Below are 10,977 nucleotides of genomic sequence, written 5' to 3'. Positions count from 1 at the left end.
GCTATCACATCCTGAAGTTAATATATTTCGCTCTTTTATTTCCATGGCGTAATTGCTAATTTTCCTTCTTTTCTTAATGTCTTCTTCTTATTATAATAATAATAATAATAATAATAATAATAATAATAATAATAATAATAATAATAATAATGTGCAAATTAATCGATAAGTGTATGCCACCTTTATATCCATCTATATGTGAAAGAATTCGAAAGATTGAGCAAGTACAATGACCCCAAGAAGTCAATCGAAATAATGTAGCACCTGAAAACTAATGAAAAGCTCCCTGTTATATTAGGGTTGGCACATCTGGAATAGGCGCACTCGTAGTTAATGAGATCAATATAAAAGATTTATACATTAGGTGATGCCCTTTTCAAGTGTTCGACTGAGCTCCAATCCATGGACCCCATGCCAATCTTTCATAAAAAACACTCGTCTAGCCCAAATCACTATGAAACATTTCGCCAACTCTTTATCTGTGCTTAAACCTAAACGTGGTTTCCATGGACAAAGCTTCTTTCCTAGAAACGTCGGCATGTGGAACTCTCTTCTACTGGTCTGCTTCCAAGCTGACTACAATATTTTCGTCTTCAAGTCCAATCTAAACAAGTTTTTTTTATTGAATTGCCTACTTAAATAACATAATCATACCAAATTACTAACGATTACTACACTATTGGCCAATGACTACCGTACACGCATTAACCCTTATCCTCGAGTGAACTCTGGGCCTTGATATACGGTGACACCTTTGTAAAAATAAAGTGGCGGAGACGAAAGATATGAGGTCTGACTTCGATTCCGATCCCTAGCATTTCACATATCTGACTCAGTTTCCGCCTCCCTATTTTAACTTTTACTATTATCCAGACTGTATGCTGATCCTTTGAAGATTATAAAATCCGACTCTGACTTGAACTCCTAGCATTTTTCCGAGTTCGATTTTATCCAAAACCTCTAACTCTATCCCCGTAACTATGACTACCAAGTCTACTAAAAAGACGCGACGCAACTGGACAAGGAGTACTTTCGTTGTAATATTGTCACATTAATTTGGGGGAATTCGATTGGCTGATTGACAGTATCTTCAAGCGTCTAAGGCTTCACTGAATAGGGGTTTGTCAAGACCACCTGGCACGATGATATTTCATCTTACAAGTAAACTAAATATTGAAAATTGTATTCGAATTTCAAATAAGATCCTGTCAGTATAATTATCTCAAACTAGATTATACGAGGAATTGTCACGTGATGTTGACGTAAGTCATCATCATTCGCATGAATCCAAGGATTCTATTGTTGGCATTGGTTTCCCCAATATTTTTCTAGTCAGAATTCTGTCTAGTATGACATCGGATACTTACATGAGGGATTGCGAGGAGTTTGCCAACACCCTAAGTAAAAGTTATTTTTGTGGAACGAATTGGATTCGAACTTGGAACATCCAGGTCGTCAGCTCAAGTTGCTTTAAGCAATAAGTTGGATACTCTACTAGACCAGATGAATTCCTGTCCTTTTATTCGGTAAGACTAATAGACAACAAGAAAGATATACTGTAACATAGTTAACTCGTCAATTGAGGAGAGGAAGGTTGATGCTTGTAACACATTCATTAACTCCAAAGTATAGAAGTAAAGGAGAATTTCATGGAATACTCGAATACCTATATATCTGAGATAGAGATAAAGAAAGGCCACTGATATTTGGGAACTTTGACTGAACTAAAATGAAACAAAAAGTGCATGATACAAAAATGTAGCAAGAATTTGACACATATTCCTGGAAAATCTCCACTGCAAGAAATCCGAAAATTTTCTTTTTTTTTTTTTAAATAACGGCAACATTCGATACTAACAAAACAAAAAAGGTTGAAAGAAAGAAGATCCAGAATTAAATTTGAAGGCTACATGTAATTAAGCTGGGCAGAAAATAGACAAGGATGATCTATGTATAGTCATGGGTGGTCTTGGTGAACCTATATTATCCTCAATAACGGAATGAGAATTAAAGATCCGAAGAACTTATGAAGTACCTATTTACTATGCCTCCCCACGGGGCAGAGTTAGACACCAGGGTCGTTTTTTAACGTGGAGAAAAGGTACAAAAATAAAAAATTGTCTCAGTCGTGAAGGATTTCTCCTCCACCGAAAGAGAACAAGAAGAACTTATGAAGTAACCAACATTTCGATCGGTGGTATTTTTGACAGTTCACACACAATGTTCAGATAAATTAGCATTCCTATGCGTCTCATAATATAACGATTAGTATGGGCGAGTTATTTCCCTTGGATACATGAAGTTCACACGCCGCAAAATAGAGCATTTTCTTTGCGTTTAATGATATAATGATTAATATAAACAAGTTATTTCCATTGGATTTATGCGATTGATATTGGAATCTGAAATTTCTGCATTTGACTGAAATCGAGAATTACAAAAGAGTTACGTTAAACTACGCCGATCGTGCAATTATTATATTGGAATCCGTCTGATCGAATTATAATAGAAGAAATAAAATCAAAACAAAAAAGCACAACGTTGGGTTAGTCTCGTAAATTGCTATGTAAGGTTAAAAATTGAATAGTGGAAAATTCTAAGTAAAAGTCGTAAGGGCTACGTGTCATGGATGTTACGTCACAGAGGCAGAAGTCCAATTGATTCTAGCATGAGGCAGTATCTAATCTGCGCCGCACTGAAGAGTTGTGATACTGCGAAATAGTCTCTGTGGATGATTATAAAATGTACTCTATCTTGGGTTGAACATTTTGGCGAGTGAAATAAAAAACTGTCACTAGCACATCATGCAATGTTTTGTGTTTACAAATGGAGCTTCCAGCGTATGGTCATTGTAATTTTACCTACCTACAAAATAGCGTTCCAAATCGCATATCGGTTAGAAACACCGTCATCTAGGCGGTCAAGTATCGGTTAGAAACACCTTCGTCTAGGCGGTAGAGTTTCGATCCTAGTTTGAGGCAGTTGCTAGTCGATCTGCATTGAAAAGCTGTGATATACCGAAAGAGTCTGTATGTGGATGACTGTATATGTGTGAATGTGTGCATTTTAGAATAGATGAAGATACGTTATACAGCGAAACACTCAGTGTGTGGCTGACTATCTCTCTCTCCCTCTTTATATATATATATATATATATATATATATATATATACACACACACACATATTAGATTCATTTATACAAACAAACGGCTACATATGTGCATACATGTTTCTGCAATTTACAGTTTCAGAGAAATCACGTCATCGGACCAAGGATATCGTTTCCCATATGTAGCCGTTTGTATAAATGAATTTAATATAATATGCTCTGTTAACTCATATAGCACTTTTTTAGTAGACACATGTTGTTTCAGTGGATGTATTTTAGGAAACGAAATCAAACTACCACTCTCTCTCTCTGTCTCTCTCTCTCTCTCTCTCTCTCTCTCTATATATATATATATATATATATATATATATATACATATATAAATAAATAAAACTGTCATACGCTTTATTGCAGATTGGTAAAATATCAACATTTCCTTAAGTATACGTTACAAAGAAATAAAATTGTATCATCAAAGGACTGCTTTAAGGTCAGTTATTTCACAACATTTTATTTAAATTCATGCGATATTCGCGAAGTTATGACATTTAATTCTCTATCAAGGAATTTCCACTGTTCATCGCTTTATTTAAGGTCTCTTAAAATATTGTTTCAGAATAAAAATACAATGTCTAATCATAGAAGACTTTATTTTTTATTATGTTTTTCTGTCAAAGAATACTAAACAAAAGCACATTATAGGTACTAAGTCTCAAATAAATTAACTATTTATCAACATATCCACCATTTCTTTAAATGATTTTAAACAACCTTTTATTTCACCAAGATGATCAATTTTTTGATCTGAAAGTTATGGCTCTCGCGACATCAATTATCAACATCAATGCTCGCCAGGCCATCATTTGAAGTAAATTGCTCCCCCTCCTCATAAATCCCTGTTCAATGGGGTAAAGGTCTGGAGAACTTGGTGGTCAGGTAATGAGGGTTTTTCCAACGAAACCCATAGATTCAAAGAAGGCTTCAGTTGCCATAGCAGAATTGTCATGCACAAAAATCATTTGAAAGCGACGTGACAATGGTAGCTCATCAAGCCATGGCGACAAATGATTATCCAAAAAGGCCGTGTACGCATTGCTGGTAAGCTTTACATTCTTTGGGACTCGGAATGGTCCAACCAACTTTTCCCCACTAATTCCCGCCAAAAGCATGATGCCTCTACTTCCTTATTATTATTCCAAACTTTGACCCATCGATCCGAACCAACAAGAGTAGCACAGGCTTCATCCGTAAATAGGACAGGTTGGAAATCCATTTTCATGTAATTATGTGCCCAAGCCATTTCTTTTTCCCTATGTTGTTTTGCTTAATAGAGACCTTGGAAGAGAATGGATGTTCCTTGCCATCTCATTAAACACATTGTATCGGGCCTGCCTGGATCTTGGAGCGATTCCAGCTCTTGCAAATATAGAAGCACTGGTGCTGTTTGGGTTTCGGTTGACTTCCCTACGAATTTTCCAAATATCACGATCTGAAAGGTTTTTCCTGGTGCCCTTAATTTTCTGGATTTTGTGTTGGGTTTGTTCACTAATGAAGCCAAGGTTCTTGGACCACTTTCCAGCTCCGTGCCTAAATCTTTGATGAACAATCCTCCTGCGAGTCCAACAACAATCCTTTGATTTTCGATAATCGTCAGTCGCCCGTATTTTGGCATTTGTAAGAGATCTGCAATAACGCGACGGAGAGTAAAAATTCCTTGATAATAAATAAAATTCCTTGATAATAAATAAAATTCCTTGATAATAAATAAAATGCAATAACTTTGTGAATATCGCATGGATTTGAATAACATTTTTTGGAAATAATTAACCTTGAAGCAGTCCTTTTTTATCGGTTTTCTTATGAGATGATCATCTTTAGTTTATTATTGCGTAAAGTTATATCCATGCGGATATTCTACACGATTTTATACTTCCATAATATTTGCGTAAAAAGTTTATAGTAAACACAAACTTCTTTCCCTCTCTCTATATATGTTTATGTATGCGTATATACATTAAAAATGTTCCTTACTAAACTTCTGTCAGTTTTTGGTTTACAGATATGAAACTTAGTATATAGGGTATTCGAAAACATGCGAACCTTTATATTTCTGTCTTAGCCGCGGAAAATTACTGCAAAAGTTTGAAAATTAAAGAAATGGAATTTGCCAGGTGAAGGTGGAAGGACGGTCTTACAAATATGCATGCGTAACGTAATAACTATTGGCTAATGTTTTAATTTTTAGCCTTGCATGAAACATATCTTTATAGCCCAGGCATTAACGTTAAATTAAGAAGTAAATCATTAGCTAAACGGTTTGGTTTCGATTCTCGGTGATGGCGCACGAGTATTTTATTTTTAACTTTTTAAATTATTACTTTATATTGGGTCCAATAATGTAATAATAAATACGAAAACTGCATTATTCAAATATCATATTTAAGCATCTTTTACGACCGGGCACACACACACACACACACACACACACACACACACACACACACACACACATATATATATAAGTATATTAAAAATATAATTTCATCAGATATTCATGAATAATATATAAAATATAATTATATGTAATGTACATACATTTCTTTATCCTTTCTTCTCACACATATATATACACATTTAGTGGATTAGAAATTATGTTTTAGTTGAAATATCTTATACATATACGTATTTATATGTACTACACACACACACACACACACACACACACACATATATATATATATATATGTGTGTGTGTATATATTGTATCCATAAAACGTCTCATATATAAACATTTATATTCATATAAAAGCCCCTGTCTTCCTCTTCTAAGCCATCTACAGGGTGGCCAAAAAATAAGTAGATAAAGAACTCAACGTTCAAACATTAGCAAAATCTGTTCACTGGCCCACAAAACCAGCCGTCCACGAAGTGTCAGACCATTTTCTATTGCAAATTATTTTTTTATTGTATTAATAATAATAATAATAATAATAATAATAATAATAATAATAATAACAACAACAACATCAACAACAAGGAATTCTAAGAGAATTGAATCTCACGAACCTAACTGAACTTAAACTCACAGAAATCACGTAATCACTCCTCCCCTCAATGATGATGGTATGGAACTCGGTTGGTTCCACAGAGAATAATCATAAAAGGTCAAGGAGGATAGAAGCCTGTAAATAATAGGGCACTCCCAAATACCTTTACTGGATAGGCGTAGTAAGAATTGAAGCGGGACACAGTGGGAATCTGGAAAGACTTGTTATCATTCGGATTCCAGGGAAGATTTTTTACCAGTAAAAGATCACCGGTAATCACTGTGTTAATTAATTTTCGAAATTTATTTTACGATGCCATGATATGAAACACCTGAAAAATAAAAGTTCGAACTAATTAGATAACTCCGATTTAATTTCACTTACCTGAAAATCAAACGCGCCAAATGCTGTGGGTGTAGTATATATATATATATATATATATATATATATATATATATATATATATATATATATGTATATATATATATAAAATTTATTTATACAAACATTAATGGCTACATATGTGCATACATGTTTCTGTAATCACCCGCGTTGGGGGATTACGTCTTCAGGCCAAGAATTACCGTCGAGAACAATTCTTGGCCTGAAGACGTAATCCCCCAACGTGGGTGATTACAGAAACATGTATGCACATATGTAGCCATTAATGTTTGTATACATAAATTTAATATACCTGCTCTGTTCACTCATTGAGCACTCTTTGGTAGACACATGTTGTTTCACTGGATGTACTTCTAGGAAACTAAACTCTACTGGCTATATATATATATATATATATATATAGTATAGTGTATATATATGTGTATATATACATAGTATAGTGTAGTATATATATATATATATATATATATATATATATATATATATATATATATATATATATAGTGTACTAGCAGGCCACCCGACGTTGCCCGGTCGTAAGATGCGCTTAAATATTATATATTTTACTTCCATTTACATAATTTAGGATTGTAAATTATACTTTACATGAATTTATTGTTCGACAAGATACTCAATTAAGAAATATTAATATTTCCTTTACTGCAGAGTTTCAAAGAAATGCGTTCTTCTCATCAGAGTTAAAGATATAGCTTAAAGTAGCTGTGAATTTGAAACTGCATTATATGAATACTAGCCAGGTGGTCAGGTGTCTAGTTTTCGCTGGTCTCCAGAAATTGCGGTATTTAGTTTTTGGTTCCAAGCTAGTACGGTCAATATCACATGCTTACATGTTGCGTTTGCACACGTCGACATAGCAGAGGTAAGGACGACTAATTTTCCTTTTGAGTTCACCGTAAAGGTTGACTTTTGGGATTTTTCCATTGTCTATGCGGTGCATACATCCTATCTTGCGCAGGCGTCTTTGGCAAAAGAGGGTGATCATGGAAGGGATACTACTAGCCCTTGCGAGCACATCATTGTTTGCAACTTGGTTTTTCTAAGAAATTCTAAGAATTCTCTGCAGACTACGCATGTGAATTGTGTTCAGTTTCCGTTCTTGGTGGTTGCAGGTTTTCCATGCTTTGCTGCCACACAGAAGAGTGCTGATGACACAGGCCATGTATACTTTCATTTTTGTCAATTTTGCAAGAGTGATGGATGTCTTTGCGATGCGCTTGTTGATTTCTATAGACTTGCAGTAATGGAATTGATGGACTACGTCTAAGTACTGTCCATTCATAGTGATGATAGGAGATGATGTTCCTTGGTTCATAACCTGGTTTTTTTTCAGGCTGATGTTAAGGCTGAATACTTTGCAAACAATGGGTTTTTGAAGTCGTTCTTCAGTGTAAGATGCAAGCACTGCATCATCAACAAACATCAGGTTCCTGATGGTAACTTGTTGAATTTTGGTCCTGGATCGAAACCAGTTGACGTTGAAGAGGCGGCCATCCGATCTGAAGCAAAAATAAACTCCATTTTCTGACGAATTGAAAACAAGTCTAAGGAGAAAGGCAAAGAAAATGGCAAACACACATCCCTGTTTTACACTGCTTTTTACACCAAACTCAGCAGAGGTGTCTTTATCAAATTGCATCGTGCTCATCATACCGTCATGAAATGATTATCCAAGCCTCAGGAGTTTGGGAGGACAACCAATGAGAGGCAGCATCTTGAATAGTCCATCTCTACCGACTAGGTCGAATGTCTAAGTAAGGTCAATTACCTGTTTTGTTCTCTGCACTTCTAGAGTTGGCATAGTGAGTAGATCATGTCAATAGTTGAACGTTGGGAGCGAAAGCCTCCCAGTGATTCACACAGTGATTCAGCAAGAACTTGCAGTCTCCTCACAATAATACGAGAAAACAGTTTACCCAATAGTGAGATAGCCTTATAATAATTATTGCAGTTGCTGCAATCTCCTTTGTTCTTGTACAGAGTGACTATCTTTGCGTTTCTCATGTCCTGAGGAACAGCGCCTTCTTCCCAATAACGTAGCAAGAGTTGGCATAACGAGGAGAAAGAACTTGCCACTCTTGATCATTTTGCCTTAGATAGAATCAGTACTTGGAGCCTTCCTTGGTGGGAGCTTGTCAATCGATGGTATGTCTAGCTCAGGTAATTGTGCATAGTGTGGGGTGTTAACGAGGGCGCTCTGGCTTACTTTGTTTTCTATTATAGATTGTGTTCGACCCATCTGTCAAGTTGTTTGGCTTTGTCTGTAACAATTTCTCCTGCATTGGAGTTTTTACAGCGCTTGGACCGATTGTTTTCTTAATTCCGTCGTACTTTACCTTAGTGTTTCCAATATTTGCAGCTTGTTGGATGGCGTTGCATAGTCTGTCCCAGTACTCATTTACACAGTCGTGTACTGTTGACTTTACCTTGTTGCGAGATGTTCGAAGGACTAATAGAGAGTCTTTACTTGGGTTATTCTTGCATTCCTGAAGAGCCTCTTGGACTCAATGAGAGAATCCAGTTTTTCAGAGTTCGCATCGTAGCAGTCGCTGTTTTGTCTATCCTTTCTTCAATAAGTAGAAATTGCAATAATGATGATAATCATATTATTATTATTATTATGATTATGATTATTATTATTATTATTATTATTAATAATAATAATAGTAATAATAATATTAATAATAATAATAATAATTATTATTATTAATAATAATAGTAATAATAATAATCATCATTATTATTGATAATAATAATAATGCTGATTATGATTATGATGATAATAAAATAATAATACTGATGAAATAATAATACTGATAAAATAATGATAATGATAATAATGAAAAAATAAAAATGATAAAGAAATAATAATACTAAAGTTATAATGATAATGAAAACTTCTGTAATAAACCATACTAAAATCAAAATAATTTCAAATAAAATAATGATAATAAAAATGTATTAACTAACGGGTATTATTTCCAATATTATTATAAAGACGTTAAATTAAATCACGCATCGTTTCTATGGATTATGACAAGCTATCAAAATCGACAATAAATACAATCGAGGGGATACTGTCGTTTCATATTGGTTTCTTGACCGAAGTGTGATCGGGGTTATTACGCACGTGCGCGCACACACACACTATATATATATATATATATATATATATATATATATATATATATATATATATATATATATATATATTATGCCGTATATATATGTATATATGTATATATATATGTATACACACACACACACACACACACACACACACACACACACACACACACACACACACATATATATATATATATATATATATATATATATATATATATATAGTAATTTATAAAATATATATGGCGATTAAGATACACTGAATATTCGGCGTTTCATCCACTCTAGGATTCCTCAGGCTTATGCGCATAAGCCTGAGGAATCCTTGAGTGGATGAAATGCCGAATATTCAGTGTAGCTTAATCGCCATATATATTTTATAAATTACTAACTAGCTCTACCTGCGTATTGAGCACTTTTGAAGTAAATACTTAAAGTTTACACATAAATCTATACTTTCTTATATTAATTTTATGTGAGTAAATGAAATAGTTATATATATATATATATATATATATATGTATATATATATATGGCATAATCACGTTGACACACCGGTTCTCGTCAGATCACCGAAGTTAAGCAACATTGAGCCTGGTTAGTACCAGATGGATGACCATTTGGGAATTCTAGGCGCTGTATGTGCTCTCCGCTTATCTCGGCATTTGTTTCCAGTCGTCCTGTACTTCACTTGTCACTGGTATTTAACAATGTTGTCTCATCAGGAGAGGTGTGGTTGGAGATTGGGCACCTCCTGCCACAAAAATTTCACGCACAAGCAACTTATCGTGGGTATCCATAGTCTGTCCAAGACTGAAGGAATCTGATATATATATATATATATATATATATATATATATATATATATATATATATATATATATATATATATATATATATAATGTGTGTTTAATTACCCCGATCACCAACAATTTTCATTAATTTTGTTTTATAAATTACTTGTTATGTGTTGGGATATTTGTTTAAAATAAGTCGGATTGTCTAAAATTTTTGAAATTGACATAAATAAAAGTTCGAATATTAAAACTTCAAAACTCAACATATTTTCATATATTTATTCGTTTTTCTCTTACTAGAAGCGACAAGGTTCATATAGAAGCTTGACTGAAAAAAAAAAGAAAAGAAAAAAGGCAATGAAAATGTCGCAACGTTTGTTTTTAATGGTATTTTTACGCAATTTTAATTTTGAGTAATGAGTTTCAAAGAAAGTTCCAGAATTGCTGATATCGGATCAAAAGTGCTGATTCCAAAT

At 34.0% G+C, this 10,977-nt stretch overlaps 1 pseudogene; it reads left to right on the top strand.

Moving 5' to 3' along the window:
• Window positions 1-10,232: 10,232 nt before the first annotated feature.
• On the top strand, window positions 10,233-10,349 carry LOC145301505 (5S ribosomal RNA; annotated as a pseudogene).
• The last annotated feature ends 628 nt before the right edge of the window (window positions 10,350-10,977 follow it).

Source organism: Euprymna scolopes, chromosome 18 (genome assembly GCF_053919585.1).
Source record: "Euprymna scolopes isolate OS-2025 chromosome 18, ASM5391958v1, whole genome shotgun sequence".
NCBI classification, from domain to species: domain Eukaryota; kingdom Metazoa; phylum Mollusca; class Cephalopoda; order Sepiida; family Sepiolidae; genus Euprymna; species Euprymna scolopes.
The sequence above is the reverse complement of the archived record's forward strand: the minus strand, read 5'-3'. Positions and strand labels throughout refer to the sequence as shown.